An 18172-nucleotide genomic window follows, 5' to 3' on the forward strand; every position below is an offset into this window, starting at 1 on the left:
GTAGTTTGTACTTCTTAATCCCCTACCTCTAACTTTTGTCTCATTGTCTCCTAAACATATTGGCTTGCATTGATGCTACAGTTTTGAACAATTGCAAACCTTATAAGAGTTGGTGCCAAAGATTAGAGGTACAAAGCATATGTCATGTACAATCAACATTTATCATACCATTCTCCAGTATAACTTACAATATAAGAAAATATAGCATTTTTCTGATTTTCAAGTTTTTTATCTTCCCACTAACCATAATACTGTCTTCAAGTCCTGACTCTATAGAAACTCTGCAGGTACTGTTAACTCAAAAAAAAAAAAAAATTAGTTCCTTCATCTTTAAATCCATGTAGTAATTATCTCAAAGAGTTTTTATAAGGAACAAATGAAATACTACTGTAATATCCAGGCTCTGTCAGGCACACAGAAATGCAAAAAAATAAATGTGTACTCTTTCTTCACTTGGGAACTGCTACTGAAAGATGGTTATATGTTAGACAATCTTATGGGGTCTGGGAAATAACACTGGGTAAAAAGAAGCAAAAATTCCTGCTCAAGAGGACTTTACATTCCAAATAAGTCAAGGTTTTAAGTGCTATGGAGAAAAGTTAAGCAGAAGAGGAAGACAGAAATAATTAATATAACAAGATTGCAATTTTTGTTAGGGTGATCAGGTAAGGTCTCTCTGAGAAGAAATTTGAGCTCATGCTTTAAGGAAATGAAGATATGTGCTGGTGCTTAGACTCTAAAGCAGGGACACGTGGTTTGCTTGAAAACATGCCAGGTGACCAAAGTGAGAGAGAGGAGAGATAAGGAGATGACAATGGGAAGTTAGATAACATGGGGTATTATAGCTCAACGCAGGGACTTTGGCTTTGATTTTTAGTAAGATGGAGGATCAATGAAAGGTATTGATCAAAGGCATATTGAAGTGACTGTTTTAGAAGGATATCTATGATTTCAGGCTTATAAAAAGGCTGAGGAGGACCAAGTTGGAAGCTGGGAGATCCAACAGGAGGCTAATGGAATAGGCTAAATTAGAGGTGATGATGGTTTGGCCAGGTTGGTGGCAGTGAAGGTGGTGAGAAGTAGTTGGATTCTCGACACATTTAAGATTAGATCAAATGTTTTGCTAATGAAATGGCTATAGGGAGTAAGAGAAAGAGTTGAATGTGACTAAAAGTGTGTTCTGGTTTGAGCAACTAGAAGAATGAAATTGAACTGCAGCTTCATCAATGGAGAAGACAGGATGGAATAGGGTTTGGGATAGATCAGAGGTTTGGTTTTATATGTTTTCACCTCTGTCCAAACTCTCTAAGATTCCCCCCAAAAGATAAATACCTGAGGTGATGGATAGGTTACTTAACTAGATGGGAAGAATCTTTTCACAATATATACTTATATTAAATTATCACAATGTACATTTTCAATACCTTACTGGTTTATTTATCAATTATACCTAACCTCATAAGGAGCAAGACGAAAGTATTTGTATTAAGTGAAGATGTGTGATATGTTGTATGTACATTATCATAATGTACATTTTCAATACCTTACTGGTTTATTTATCAATTATACCTAACCTCATAAGGAGCAAGACGAAAGTATTTGTATTAAGTGAAGATGTGTGATATGTTGTATGTACATTATCACAATGTACATTTTCAATACCTTACTGGTTTATTTATCAATTATACCTAACCTCAGTAAGGAGCAAGACGAAAGTATTTGTATTAAGTGAAGATGTGTGATATGTTGTACTTGAAGGTCCTAAAACAAATTTTGTTAGTTATGTGATTCATCTTTTTTTTTTTTTTTCTTGTCTTTTTTCTTTTTAGGGCCGCACCTGTGGCATATGGAAGTTCCCAGGCTAGGGGTCAAATCAGAGCTGTAGCTGCTGGCCTACACCACAGCCATAGCAATGCAGGATCCGAGCTGTGTCTGTGACCTACACCACAGCTCACTGCAATTCTGGATCCTTAACCCACGGAGCAAAGTCAAGGATTGAACCCGCATCCTCCTGTATACTAGTTGGGTTTGTTAACCACTGAGCCATGACAGGAACTCCAAATCCTTTTTTTTTTCTGAAGCTAAAAATGGATGACCCCTTAAATCATCTCTTGTATAATAGAGTTTCCAGACTTCTAAAGACCCTGATGGTCTTCATAAATGCTTCTCTTCCAAACAGGTTCAGGTTCAAATCCATTATCCTTGTTTTGTAGAGAAAGCTTTATTGGAACATAGCATGGTCATTTGTTAACATATTATCTATGGCTGTTTTGTACTGCAATGGCAGAATTGAGTAGTGAGACAGAGACAATATGGACCACAGAATCTCTGAAGACCAAATGGCACTCAGAATTAAACACTGTTCTTTACATGTGACAATATCTAAAGAAACCATTATTTCTTACGTTTCTAATAGTGTAGTTTAAGTTTGATTCCTTTTGTGTGGAGTTAGGTAGCCTCTATGTCACTGCTAAGACTTTTTCTTTTACCATCCTAGTCTTCACCTACTGCTTCTGAAATCTTAGCCTTATACATTCATATCTAATTTTAAATTAATAGCATCCCTTCGTACCATTTCTTTGACATTCTTCTGAATGGACATTTTTCCTTTTGCTTGCTCTGGCTTTCCCATGATGTTTTCTAAACTAGTTCTTAAAGCTTATTTAAGTTCTGTTAGCTAAAATATATTTTCTTCTACTTTAATTTTTTTCTCATTTTATATTCTTGATCCTCATTTCCATTAATTACAATCACCAAAGTTTCATTCCACTATTACACTCTTATTTCCTTTTTTTTTTTTTTTTTTTTTTTTTTTTTTTTGTCTTTTTGCCTTTTCTAGGGCAGCTCCTGCGGCATACGGAGGTTCCCGGCTAGGGGTCTAATCGGAGCTGCCTATGCCAGAGCCACAGCACCACGGGATCCAAGCTGCCTCTGTGACCTATAGCACAGCTTATGGCAACGCTGAATCCTTAACCCACTGAGCAAGGCCAGGGATCAAACCCGCAACCTCATGGTTCCCAGTCGGATTCATTAACCACTGAGCCACGACAGGAACTCCTACTTCCATTTTCCCATATGATTTTTTACATATCTTTAAATTTTTGCATATCTTTTGCATATCTTTAAATTCTTATTTGTTTTTTGAATATGCCATTCTGTATTATTTCCTACATTTTACAACTTTCAAAATGACTGTCTTGTACCCACAAGATTTTAGACAGCCTATTGCTTTTCATGTTCATGTGCTAGTTGCTAAACTGTAAATCATTCTGTCAAATTGTCCAAAAAACGTTCCTTTTAGGTGAACATATGGAATAGATTTTCAGTTTCATCAGGATACAAACAAGTAAGACATAAAAATAAAATAGAGCTCATGGTATTTTTATTTTACTAGTGTTCTTTGAGAATGTTCATTCATTCACTTTGTGCTCTTACGGCAGGTGCCATGTGAGCCCTGGAATTACAAAGATTCTGGGATGCAGGGTTTCTCAGCCTTGGCACTATTGATATTTTAGACCAGTGAATTCTTTGATATAGAGACCTACTGTGTACACTATAGGATGTTTAGCACATCTTACAGAGTCTCTACTCAGAAAGATCTATTTTTTTTTAATGTGAGAATGACATGTAAATGATTACTTTATAGGAATGATAAATGCTGGGATAAAAATATGTATAAAAAGATTGCCAAAGGAGCTCAGAAGAAGGAATGCATGACAATTTAGTAGTTCTGGAAAACTTTAAGAAGCAGTGATATGGTGAACTGGGTTTTGGAGAACCTTGCTATATGAATCACATGTATTTGCACATATGAAAATAAACAATGAAAATACTAAAAGAATAATTTGAGGCTGAAATTTTTCTGAGATTGTGGTTTAGATCTACAATACTAACACATACCCTTAAAGGATGTAAAAGATTTTGGTTCAAAGTGATGAGCCTCTAAAAATTCCCACTAGAATTATTACAGGAATCCCTGTTGTCAAGACCTCAAGGCTGAATAAGGGGACATCTGGGATGCAGCTATCTTGTGCATTGTAGGATGTTTAGCATCATTCAAGACCTCTACCTACCTAATATCAGTAGTCCCCTTTGTGGTTTTCATAACCAAAATGTCTCCAGACATTGTCAAATGTCCCCTGGGGAGGGGCTAGGGAGCAAAATTGCCTCTAGTTGAGATCCACTGTGCTAGAGGAATGTTTCAGGCTTTTCTCTCCTTCCTTTGCTGATCAATAGAGAGTGAGCCCCTCATCACCATGTTTACCTACTTACTCTACTAGGTGGGTTTCCACAAGGCCTGTCCTCATGCCAGTCAAGCCAGTCTGCTTGATTATGTACTCATTTGATTCAAGCTTTTGTCCTTTCAGTAAACACATGTGGATCTGTGTTTACTGAAAGGACACAGGAATCCAACTGGTATGATTTCCTTTTACAATTGGCCATGACATGAAGACATGATCACCACTGTAGGTCAGGGAGAAATATTTGGACTGGTCATAGCTTGGGTCACATCTTCATCCGTTATGCTGACCATTTGATCATCTGTCTGAACTAAATATCCTACTGATTATTTAGATTCACTTGTAAAATTCACCTAGTTATGTGAAGTTCGAATGAAACTGGTTGCGTTAAATGATGTTTACCAACTTACGTTCATGTTATAGATGTAAAAATTGCAGAAATGTATAAAATTTCTATGCTTGTTATTGATACCATTGCTGTTTCTTCTGCCTGTGGTTCTATCTGTAAATCTCATAGTTGGCTCCTTTCAACTCAGCTCAGTGTTTCCTTCTTTTAGGCCCTTTACCCCAAATTAAATTGTCTTCCCATTTTCACTTTATGTATTGCCCTGTTTCATTTTCTAACACAACTGAAACTATTATAACTTTAAAATTTTATTTTACTTAAAATTAACATTGAAAATTGAAATATTTTTTGTTTGTGTTCTAATTAGTTTGCCCCTGCTAGACTGGAGCTCCATGAGAGCAAGTGATTTATCAGTCTTATAAATAGCATCTCAATCAATGTTTGTTGAATGAAGAAAGTCATACAGGCATCAAAGAATGATTCCTTACTGGTGAGACATTTGAATTCTAGAATATTTACAAAGACAAATCCCTAGATTTTTATCAGGCATCACAATTAATTAACAATTGCCAAGAAGATATACTGATAGGCCTGTTTTAATGAATATTGTAACCAATATACATTAGCTTACTTACTGTAAACTATGCATGATGATAGAAGCAGATAAGGTTGAGGTTCATCTGTCCTGGGATAGCTATGTCTTGTATTAAGTTGACTTCCTGACTTTGCCAATGATAGCTTTTAAAAAAATCCAAATAACAAAAGAAAGACTAGGCGAAATATTTAGGTGAGTTTTTCATTTCTTTGGATATCTGGAATATAGTAGCTAAACTATGAATGGAGAGTAGTTAAGAGCACAGACTTGGGATTCAGACAACCTAGGTCCAAATCTCAGTTCTACACCTCACTAGGTATTTAAACAAATTAAAGAATGTCTTTGCGCCTGAGTTTTCTCATCAGCAATATGGCAATGATGATGAGAACCCTTATATCATAGGGTTATTTTGATGATTAGAATAGGTAATAGAGATAAAGCAGCAAAATAATGCCTGACCTACGGCAGGTGCTCTTTAAAAGTTGGGTATTGAAATATTTATGGAAGAATTTCAGAGTTGGAAATATTTTGAGAGATACTGAGGTCAGAGTTTGCTGACATTTTCCTAAGGACTTATAATAAATGTTGCATAATTTTGAAAAAATTCAGATGATCAGTACATTTTGGCAAAATTTGCTTAAAAATGTTAAATAGATTTCTTATTGATGTCACTTCTCAGAAAATATACACATGTTTGTTGTGGTTATCTAACAAAGTGAATTAGTTTAGACTATTTCCTGTTTTATCTGACAAAATCAATTTTTTAGGAATTTTAAAAATTATGGTCAATTTACAATGTTGTGGCAATTTCTGCTGTACAGCAAATTGAACCAGTCATACATATAATATATATTCCCTTTCTTATACTGTCTTCCATGATGGTCTCTTTTCTTTCCTACAGAACATTTCTTAGACTAGGAGAACGTTTTTAATAATTTTTTTTTGCAGATGATGAATTGTCCATCCCACTCCATGAAATCATAGACATACTTAGTCCATGAAAACACAGACCTAGGTGTATTTAAATATCCTATCATGAGTACAGGAATTAAATTTGGTCAGATCATCCTCATTTGTCTGCTTGAAACTCTGACTGGTCAGGCTCTACATCTCAGCTCCCAATATTCACTTCAGAATCTTCTTGCATTTATGACTGTTTTGGACATGGTTCCATTGTTTGACTTTCACATTCTCCTTAAAAGACCATGCTTATTTTTGCCACTTGGCCTCATTCGCTGCAACTTTACGAAAAAGAAAAGCTCACTTTTTACTAGAGGAGACTTGATGACTTATTCAAGGTCACACAGAAAGTTAATGACAGCACTGATACAGAATCATCTCCATTCCTAGCAGCGTCCAGTCACCTAAGTCTGGCCTGAATTGTTTGGCTTGACCATTATTTAAATATGAATGTTTTTATGAAAAGTATATGCACTATGGCTCACTAACTATAGTCTATGCCAGGGGTCAGCAAATATTTTCTATTAAAGGCTAGACAGAAGTGTTTCATGCCCTGTGGGTTATATGGTCTCTGTCTCAACTACTCATTTCTGCCATTATAGTGCAAAAGAGCCATAGATGATATGTTAGCAAATGGACATGGCTGTGTTCCAATAAAACTTTATTTATAAATAAGGAGTTAACAAATTTGGACCATAATCCATGGTTTTCCAACCTGGTCTACATGAGTCTTTAAAATCTTATATCTAGATAGCTCCATGGATTTATGCTATAAGCCTGGCACATAAGAATATTTAAGTCTTCAAAACTTGATATAACAGAAAAATTATGGACTGGAAATGTTTATTATTTACTAGATAACTATTTATATTTATACTCTATTTGAAGTTCTCATTTCTTAGGGTACATTTTACTGGAATCTAGGGACATTTGTTCTTAATATTGTCATTTGGTTGCATTTGTGAAAATTAAGTCCTTACTATCATGCCATTACTTTATAGCATTTATCTAATTGCAAACCTGGAAAAATACTCCACTTGGAGCAATGACAAGAAATAATGCAATATCTTGGTGCATCTGTCACTTTTACAAAATTATACAATCTATGATTTTCTTTTTATCAGATTCAGAGGTTTTATCTATTTAAGTGTTCAATGACTTCTGAAGCCACATAAAGTTGGCAGGATTTTTGTTTCTTCATAAATTCCCAGTGCAGTAACTTCAGTTTGCTGACTCTCGCAGGATTCTGCAAATTTTTTTGGCATGAGCTTATTCATTCCAGCTTTTAACTTGTCTTTCAAATGTTCTTAAACACTCTCTAATTAGTGGCTATTCATGTCACAAGGATAGGAAAACTCCCCTCAGTTGCCACCGTCCAATGTTTCTTTCTTACTGAAACTTAGGGAAAGAATATACTATTTTTTCTACTTAATCTGTGTCCTATGTTAAATGGACATTATCATTCTATACATTGGACCTACCAGTTTTGCCACATTACCATGTTCTTCCCTTGTTTATAATCTTTCTTTAAATGAATGTTCTATTATACATTTTTGAAATAAATCATCCCTGAGAGTACAGGTACTAAAGACAGGATATTCTTTAAAAATGCAACTACTGGCATACTTCATTTTGAAGAAATACACACTTAGTATTTTTACACACCAGGAAAAATTTAAAATCTAGTGTCCAATGACATATCATAATTTCTATGATAAAATGTTTTCTATAAAAATTCTCCAACGATTATTACTATATCTTAAACCAACATCACAGCTACAATATATATGTATCCTCCACCATTTCAATTCAACTTCCTCCTACGAACAACAGCAAAAAGATTAACTGGCTCCTGGATCTTCCAGAAGGAAATGTTGCCAAACTAACACCTATTATTTTGTCAAAGAATATTGGGAAGACAATTTTTTTTAGATTAATTTGTGAATGCTTCTCAATTAAGATGTTCTTCCTTGTAGGATTTAAATTACTATAATAAATATTTAAAATATATAATTTGCTTCTGTCATGTATTTTGAGTATTTCCTTGAGAACATTTTTTTCCTTTTAAATATTCAACATTTAAAGTTTAGGCTGATTTCATGATGTCTTATTGGAAAAAAATTTCTTTCCTATAACTATTTATCTCTAATTTAACACATAACATGAAAAAAAAATCTGTATAAAGAAATAAACTCACAAGTAACCCCTCATGAATACTGCTAGTTTATACAGCAAAGTAAATTTCTCCAATGAAATAGACTGAAGTGTACAATGGAACTTTGAGAACAGCAACCAACTATAAGCCAAATTCTATACTACTCCTTTTAATGAAAAGTCTAATTAGACTAATGAGAAGCCTAAATTTCATTACTCTTGCTCTAGTCTTCTTGGGTTTATGACCAGAATCAATCATTCATTCACTCTGGAAATGAATTTTCCCACTGGCCAAAAATTATTGTTCATTCCTAACTCATGACAATGTAGCAAAGATATAATTCACTTATAAGACTTTCCGAGCCCTTTGTGGAGGAACAGTGCCATATAAGCAGGAACTATAAAATTATGTCCGTGGATGGCCACATTGCAGGAACTGAAGCTCCTACCTTGCACTGAAGCAGTCTTATCAAGAGGTTATGGGAAACATAAGCAGCTATGAAGATGCTCATTTTCACTAGAATATGCTGCAACCTGTATGCTCATGAAAAGATTTTGAATGCCACTGAAAAAATACTCGGGCAAAGTTTAGGGGTTTTTTTATTTTTTTATTTTTTGTCCTTTTTTGCCTTTTCTTGGGCTGCTCCCATGGCATATGGAGGTTCCCAGGATAGGGGTCTAATTGGAGCTGTAGCCACTGGCCTACACCAGAGCCACAGCAACACAGGAACCGAGCCACATCTGAGACCTATACCACAGCTTACAACGCTGGATCCTTAACCCACTGAGCAAGGCCAGGGATCGAACCTGCAACCTCATGGTTCCTAGTCAGATTCGTTAACCACTGCACCACGACAGGAACTCCGAAGTTTAGTTATTTTAAAACTCTTACAGATAACTGAGCAGGGAACTACAGAAAGTTCCTTTTCTAAAAGACTCTTCTCACATACACAGGCTCCTTGTTTCAGGCTCATTATTTCTTCCTATTATTCACTGAAAAAAGTACTGCTTGTAATATTAGGCATTCTAAATACTAATTTGTGTAACTTTATGTAGATTTGGCCTGGGGTTGTTGATACCCTGACTGATGCATAATATAGACACAACCCTGTGACTAAGATATCAGAGAGTTTGAACTTCAGCAGATGAAGGCCTTTGAGAATAATCTGCCAATGTAGCCATGGCTGGTTTCCCAGGCAACTGTCATTTCCTTTCCCTCTCTTCCTTGCCAATGCCCTGCATCAGAGACTGGAAATGCCAGATAGTCACGAGGCAGACCTCCTCTGCAACTAGGATAGGAGCATATGACTCAGATCATATGACTCAGAACAGGAAGAAGAGAAGAGATTCAGAGGGAGATTCTGAAAAAGATCTTTCTCCTTGATTTAAAAGAAGGAGGGAAGCATAAGAATGTTTTCCTTATCCCTCTTTTTTTTCATGGTTGGATGAGAATAGGATGTCTGGAGTTGCAGCAGACACTATAAAACCATGAGGTAACAAGTCCAAGGATGAAAGCCAACATGTTGGGAATAGCAGTGTAGAAAAACCAAAAAAGCCTGAGCTTTTGATAAAATCAGTAAGCTACTGAAACCAGCTCTGGAACTGTATACCTTGAGACTTTGTTATTTATCACAAGCTACCTACTATTTAAAAAGCCATTTTTACTCAAAATCTTGTTTCTTACAGCCAAAAGCATACTTTTAAGTACATGCATTCTACTGAGTTATCAGGTACCGATAAGAGTGTCACGTGGCTTGCTGGTGGCAGATCTAAAGGAAAAGTCGAGGTCTTTTAAGTCCCAGAAGTGTCTGATACACCAAGCACTTTTTAAAAGTCCTGATTTATTAATTTGAGTTTTAGTAGATTTTAGGCAAAAAAAGAGAAAAGAAATACAATGAACAGTTTTAACACGTTTACTCTTGATTAGAAAAAAATGGACAATACTAAGCTAACAAGCAAATGAATATCTTACTACTTAAATTAGGTACAAAGGTGTTTTTGGTATCATGAGAGATAATGTGCATTTTAAATAATTTAAAAATAAATAGAGAATACGCATGAAAGTATTTGCATAGCTTCTGCAGCTTTAATTGATTTTATTTTTCTGCTTTTATTGAGATATAATTGAAACAGCACTGTATATGTTTTAAGTGTCCAGTAAAATGATTTGCCTCACATACATCATGAAATGATGACCACAATAAGTGTAGTAAACATCCATCATCTCATGTAGAGACAAAATAAAAGAAAAAGAAGAAACTTTTTCCTTGTGATGAGCACTCTTAGGAGTTACTCTCTAAACAACTTTCATATATAACACACACCTGTTAATTACACGAACCAAGTGGTACATTAAATCCCTAGTACTTATTTATCTTCTAACTGGAAATTTGTACTTTTTGACTACCTTTTTCCATTTTCTCCTCCCTGCTCCCTCCTCTATGGCAACCACACATCTGATCTCTTTTTCTATGAGATTGTTTGTTTGGTTTTTGAAGTATAATTGACCTACAAACTATGTTAGTTCCTGATGCACACCATAGTGACTTGACAATTCTATACATTGCAAAACGATCGCCATAATGTGCAGTTACCGTCTGTCACTATACAAAGATTATTATTGACTACATTCTCCATGCCGTGCATTTCATCCCTGTTACACATGTATTTTGTAACTAGAAGTTGGTATCATTTAATCTCCCTCATCTATTTCACTCATGCCCCCATCCCTCTCCCCTCTGGCAACCATCTGTTTGTTCTCTGTGTTTGTGATTCTCTTTCTGTTTTGTTTTGTTTGTTCATTTGTTTTGTTTTTCAGATTCTACATATAAGTGAAATCACACAGTATTTATCTTTCTCTGTCTGACTTATTTAGCACAATACCTTCTAAGTCCAACAACATGCAAAGTAGTTTGTGCTTTTTCTTTCCTGCATTTGACTTATCAATATTCTAGTTTTCCATTTTTACAATTTCATTTCCACAAATTATTCTGTGAGTTTTGGTGTGATTTCTGATGTTTATAATTTCTGTTTTTCAGAAACCATGTCTGTGATTCTATATATATTCTGTTTTTTTTTTCTTTTTAATATTTCATAGTTTCAGAAATAAGGTAAGGCTGTTACTATTTTTCAAGTCTGTATTCCTTTTCTCTTTTATATTTATTCTATCTTCAGAGAAGATTGCTCCACAAATCTTTTTCTCTACATTCAGGTTATTCTTAAAATAATATTTTCTTCAGCCTCAAATAGATATTTTTTTCTTCTATGTATTTATTATTGGAGATTCTCCCCTTACTATTTGAATGCTAAAATGTACATTACTGGTGTCTATCAATACACTGAAATATTATTATATTTTATTTAATAATTGGAATGATACGTGCATTCAGCTGCACATGTTCAACTTATAATAGCAATTTAAGAACAGATTTGATTAGGGTAACTTTTTGATTGGTCTTAACCAGGACTAAATTCTTCCCTATGAATATAATTTAGCATTAAGATTATCATGCTAAAATATGATTATAACAATCAGTACTTAGAAGTGAAATAAAATACAATAGGGTAGCTATCAGAAATAATGGACTTGGAGTTCCCGTCGTGGCACAGTGGTTAATGAATCCAACTAGGAACCATGAGGTTGCGGGTTCGGTCCCTGCCCTTGCTCAGTGGGTTAATGATCCGGCGTTGCCGTGAGCTGTGGTGTGGGTCGCAGACGCGGTTCCGATCCCACGTTGCTGTGGCTCTGGTGTAGGCCGGTGGCTACAGCTCCGATTGGACCCCTAGCCTGGGAACCTCCATATGCCGTGGGAGCGGCCCAACAAATGGCAAAAAGACAAAAAAAAAAAAAAAAAAGAAAGAAAGAAATAATGGACTGTACAATAGAAATAACAATGGGTAAGAAATCAACGCTAGATGAGACCATTGTGAAATGTGCTTCATAAGGAAAACTCATTTCAGTCAAAGAACTGTAAAAGACACTGAGGTCTAATTGCATATTTCTTGTGGGTAATTGTATTTATATAAAGGCAATCTTGCTTTTTAAAAGTCATAAGTTCAGCCACTCCCTCTCAACATACTGACAAAAAAATTTTATTTCTGAACCTGAATTTTATTGAGGGAAAATTACCTTTTCGTTAATGCTGCAAAACACTTAGCTAGTTGCCCAAAGAGGAAGAAAAGTCTGATCCTTCATATCGTCACCATCATTGTTGACAAAAGGGCAGCTTGATTATCCTTACTTTTGTACTGTCCTGATACTTTACAAATCCCTTATAAACTAAGCCTTTTAAATTCATTAACCAAATTATTCTTTCATTAATTTAACAAACATCTACTGAGCACATATCAGATGCTAAGGGCTGGGACTAAGATGTGGATACTGCCTTCAGGTACCTCACAACTTCATGAAGTAGACAGAAAAACTTACAAATTTACAATAATAATGGACAATATGAACTTTTTATTATGTATATGCCAGTGATTCAAGGATTAACAGAACAAACAGAGTCCCCGCACTCATGGGGCTTCTATTCTATCAGAAAATTCAGAAATTAAATGATTTTGAAATGAATGTGTTAATTTATTATACCCTGAGGTTCATGCTACCCAGATGATGTGAGAGTTCTGTGAGAACTTGTAATTCAGGGACCGACCTAGAGAAGACTTCATTATCAGATCATACTGGAATTAGGCCTTCAGAGATGAAGAGTTCACCAGGTGGAGAAGGCACAAAAGGGCATTCCAAGCAAGGAAAATGATACGACCATCAGAATTCACCTATGTATTAAAGTATTTGCCTTATTCTGGAAATGGAAAAGTAACTTCTCAATAAAATGCTCTGCAACCTGAGGTGACTCAGAGGAGTTCTTTGTTTTCCTAACATTAGTGTCCAAAGAAGAGAGAGAAAGTTCTTTCTCAAGACCAATTCACTCATGGAGAAGACTGGTTCAGAACTCTCCCCCTGTCAGGCAATAGTGCGTCATGTTCCCAGGATCTAACTGGTCTTCATACCATGAGCAGAACTCACAGGTCTTGGGGATGGAGAACCATCAGTGCCAAAATGAAAAGATGGAGCCCACCTCCCCTATAAGGAAAGGAAGGAGTGATTGTCCCCATAAAGCCGTAGTAAAACCAAATTGCCTCTTACTTCACTATTTCCTAGTTGGATGAATGGTACCACTACTCTCCTTGGAGCCTAAAATAGAAACTTGGAAGCTATTCTCTATCACTTGGAAGGTGATAGAGAAACTTTTTTTCTCTATCACCTTCCAAATTAGTCAAGTACAAACGCCTGTTTATTCTACCTCCATCATATGTCTTGAATATATGTTCCCTTTTCATTCTCTCTGCCTGACCCAGAGAAGGCTTTATATCAGATAATAATGGAGTTAGCGCTTAAGAGATAAAGAGTTCCTTAGCTCCTCTCACTTGTTAGTTTACTTACTTCTTGGACTATGGTGACCCAGGCCTTGGCAACTGCCTCTTTGCCAGTCTGCCTGCCATCAGTTCCTTCCAATCCATACTGATTACTGTCACCAGAATAACCCACAAAATAATTTGGTCATGTCATTTCTGGGCTCAGAATCAAATTATTTTAGGAAAAGTTCCAAGTTCCTCAACATTGCATTCAAGGAAATTTATAATTTGACACCAGCTTACCTTTCTGGTTTTATTTCCTGCAAAAAACTTTATACATATTATAATCTACAGCCATTTATAGTATCCTAAATGAGCTAGGTTCTCAAATGGGATTCATTCTTGGTAGATTTAGCTTTGGAGGTCATAAGGCTAAATTTAGCCCTTTTAAATATATCTGAATACTCCTCAGATTGAAAAAAAAAAATGCAATTGAGAGTAATGCATTTTTATGAGGAGCAATTGCCAGGGACAATATTTGTTATGATCTCACCACTTAAAATAATATTATGTCATCATATTATTATATATTATAGATCAAAACAACAATGACAAAAAATAAAACCTTTCCATTGTAGGAAACCAACATGAAGTCCCTCATGTGAAGCTGAGAAATAGAATATTTAAAAATCTTGGAGTTCTCACCGTGGTGCAGTGGGTTAAGAGTCCACCTGCAGTGGCTCCATAGCTGCGGAGGTACAGGTTTGAACACTGGTCCAGCACAGTGGGTTAAAGGATCCACCACTGCTGCAGCTGCAGCATATTTCACCACTGTGGCTCAGATTCAGTCCCTGGCCTGGGAACTTCCATATGCCATGGGTGCAGCCATGGCGTTCATAAAGTTAAAAACAACAACAACAAAATATAACTCTCTTTGTAAGGGATGCAATGTACAGTATGATGATGAATACAAGTAACTCTGCTGTATGATATGTACCAGAGTTATTGAGAGGAAATCCTAAGAATTATCATCATAAGGAAAGAAATTTCTTTTTTTCTTTTTATTGCATCTAAAGGAGATGATGGATACTAACTAAACATGGAAGCAATCATTTCCATGATGTTGTACACTTTATTTATTTATTTATTTTTTTGGTCTTTTTGCCTTTTCTAGCGCTGCTCTCATGGCATATGCAGGTTCCCAGGGCAGGGGACGGATCAAGCTATAGCCGCCGGCCTACACCAGAGCCACAGCAATGAGGGATCAAGCCGCATCTGCAAACTACACCACAGCTCATGGCAATGCCGGATCCTCAACCCACTGAGCAAGGCCAGGGATCTAACCCGCAACCTCATGGTTCCCAGTCGGATTTGTTAACCACTTTGCCACGACGGGTACTCCCCATGATGTTGTACACTTTAAACTTATACAGTGATGTATGTCAATAATATATCAATAAAACTGGGGAAAAATGAAGAAAACTTGATATAACTAAGAGTCACCACATATCCAAATAAAAGGAAAGTAAACAAACAAACAAAAAATCTATGTAAAGAAGTTTGTCCTAGAACATCAGTGAAGTAGTAGGAAGAGTCTATTACTATCTCCAATTTAAAGCTATTAAAATAGACATAGATTCTGGGATTTACAATAAGGAACCAGAAGTAATGGAATCTCTATTATGGTGACTTTTTTTCAAATTCAACCCAGTTCTTCTAAACCATTTAACACCACTGAATCTTCTCTATTCATCTAGTTTACAGGTAACAGACTTATCAGTAATTGCACTTCTTAGTTAGAGTAGGGGTTTTCAAGTTATATCCTGCAGGCCAAATCTGGCCCACTGTCAGTTGTTACATAGTCTACAAATAAGGAATAGTTTTTATATTTTTAAATAGTTGAAAAAATCAAAAGAAGAATATAATATTTCACAACATGAAAATGATACAAAATTCAAAATTTTCAGTCCTTAGATAAATATTTATTATTTGGCCCATTGCAGGAAAAAGTTTTCTGATCCTTGACCTAAAGTGATATGTCTTATGGACTGAATGTTTGTGTCCCTAGGAATTCATATGCTGAAGTCCCAATCCTTGATGTGATGGTATTTGGGGATGGGGCTTTGGGGAGATAATTAGATTTAGATGAGGTCACAATGTCCCCATAACAGCATTATTGTCCTTAGAACAAGAGGAAGAGAGATTAGATCCTCCTCTCTCTGCCCTGTGAGGACACTGAGAAAAGGCATTATCTGCAAGTCAGGGAGGGGGCCTGAATTAGCCAACATTTTGATCTTAGGCCTCCCACCCACCACAACTATGAGAAATGAATTTCTGTTGTTTAAATCACCTGGTCATGGCACCCTGAGCTGACTAATACAATAAATAAAGTTTGGAAATTGTAGGCTTGGTAATTTTTTAATTGCTTGCCCTGCATCTGGCATTTTGATAATTCCACTTTTGGAATCTTGGTAGGATGCAAAGCTTATCTACTGAGAAGGGAAAAGAGCCCTGATAGCTGACAGCTGACAGCTGAGAGCTAGCCTGGTTGCTACCACCAAGCACTAAACTGTGGTATTTCCCTGCTGATCACAAGTAATTTCACAAAATTATCTAACTCAGTTGAGGACTCTTCAGACAATGATGGAACAAAACAAAAACAATTCAACTACAAAAATCATACCTGAATAGACACAAAAGCTGACCTTGTGCTTCTATCACAATGAGGGATTACTGTTTCTCCAAGGGCAACTACAGCTCCTCTCTAATCTTCTGGTCTCATAGGTTAAAAAACACTAAAATCTCTAATAACCAAATATCCCAGAGAATACCCAGTCCAGAAGAGACAATGACCTTCTTAAATCTTCTCCAAAATCACCTGTAAGTCCCTCCTACTTCCCTCTTACCGAGGTGCTCTCTGGTTCTCCATGGCAGGCAGCCTCCCTTGCTAAAGCAATTAATAAACCAAATGTTGATGAGTAAGTATCTGCAGTGGGTTTTGCCTGTTGCGGATCAACATCCCTTTTAGAAGCCAGACACCTGGTTCTCAAGCATCAGTGAGCTGGACATGGGGGCTATACAAGTCAGACACACGTTCCCTTCTCTCCACAGCATCTAACTGGGGAGAATTCATTAGGGCTTGAGCAGTAGAAACAGTGGTGACGGTAACAGAGACGGCAGGGTGATTAGCAGTGGTCCGTACCCAGGGCTGGCAGGATATCAGTGACAAACTGTGGCATTCAGTATTCAGTGTTGGCAATAATACTATTGAGTTTTTTTGTTTTTCGTTGTTGTTTTTTGGCCAAGCCCACAGCATACGGAAGTTCCAGGGCCAGGATGAACTGGAAGCACAGCAGTTGACAACACGAGATCCCTAACCTGCTAAACCACCAGGGAACTCCCACAGTTTTCATTTTTTAAATCTCTTTTGCCTGTTCCTCCTAAGATTTACTTGTCTTATCGTCAGTTCTTCCATTTATGCAATGTCCTATCATTAAGTCTCTTTCAGCTTAAATTACAGAGTTGGTTATCATGAAACTAGTTAAGAACCTATTGATAATAACAATATTCTATCTATGGTCCGCATGCAACTTCAAGCATTTTATGACTGAAATGTAACTCTCTAGCCACAGATCTCTTCTAGGATCTAGGTTTAAAGTTTTTATTGTTTACTTAGCAGTTTTGCATACACCATATGAACATCCAATTGATCATGCTGAAAACAAAATTAGTCATCTTTCCAGCCCTTCTCTATCTTGTGTGTGAGTTGATACTACCTAAATCAGAAACCCATGACTAATTATTCACCAAGAACCCACTATGGGTTCTACTCTCTCTGAAGTCTATTTCTTCTCATTTCTATAGTCACCTTCATAGCTCTAGTCCAATGCTTTGTTTCTCCCATGGATTTCTTCCACGGCCTCCTCCACTGGTTACTGTGTCTTCCATTGTGCCCTCTAGAGTACACTCTTCACAGAGAAGCCACAGATATCTTTGTAAAATGAAAGTCATATGATGTAATATAAAACCTCTCTTTTGGCTCCCTTTTGCCAGAACCAAGTCATTTCCAGAATAAAAATTCAAATGATACTGGCATGTTCAGAAATTCTCTTTTTCTCTCTCTTTTTTTTCCTTTTAAGGCCCCACTTGGGGCATATGGAAGTTCCCAAGCTAGGGGTCTCATTGGAGCTATAGCTGCCAGTCTACATACACCATAGCCATAACAACATCAGATCCGAGCCGCATCTGCAACCTGTGCCACAGCTTGCAGCAACGCTGAATCCTTTAACCAACTGAGCGAGACCAGGGGTGGAACCCGCATTCTCATGGATACTAGTTGTATTCTGAACCTACTGAGCCACAGTGGGAACTCCCAGAAATACTCTTGAGTGAAGACTTCCAGGATATGTTCAAGCGTACTACATGGAACTTGTAATGGTATCCATGTTTCTAATAGAGATTCTTTTTGGTCTCTATTCTATGCTCTAAAATCTTTGCCAAGCCTGGTGCAACAAAGTG

The 18172-nt window shown here is 36.5% G+C and overlaps 1 protein-coding gene across 1 annotated transcript in view; it reads right to left on the reverse strand.

Moving 5' to 3' along the window:
- Positions 1-18172, reverse strand: part of LRRC7 (leucine rich repeat containing 7) — a 538317-nt gene that overhangs the window by 198800 nt on the left and 321345 nt on the right.

This window comes from Sus scrofa, chromosome 6, assembly GCF_000003025.6.
Source record: "Sus scrofa isolate TJ Tabasco breed Duroc chromosome 6, Sscrofa11.1, whole genome shotgun sequence".
In the NCBI taxonomy this organism is placed as follows: Eukaryota; Metazoa; Chordata; class Mammalia; order Artiodactyla; family Suidae; genus Sus; species Sus scrofa.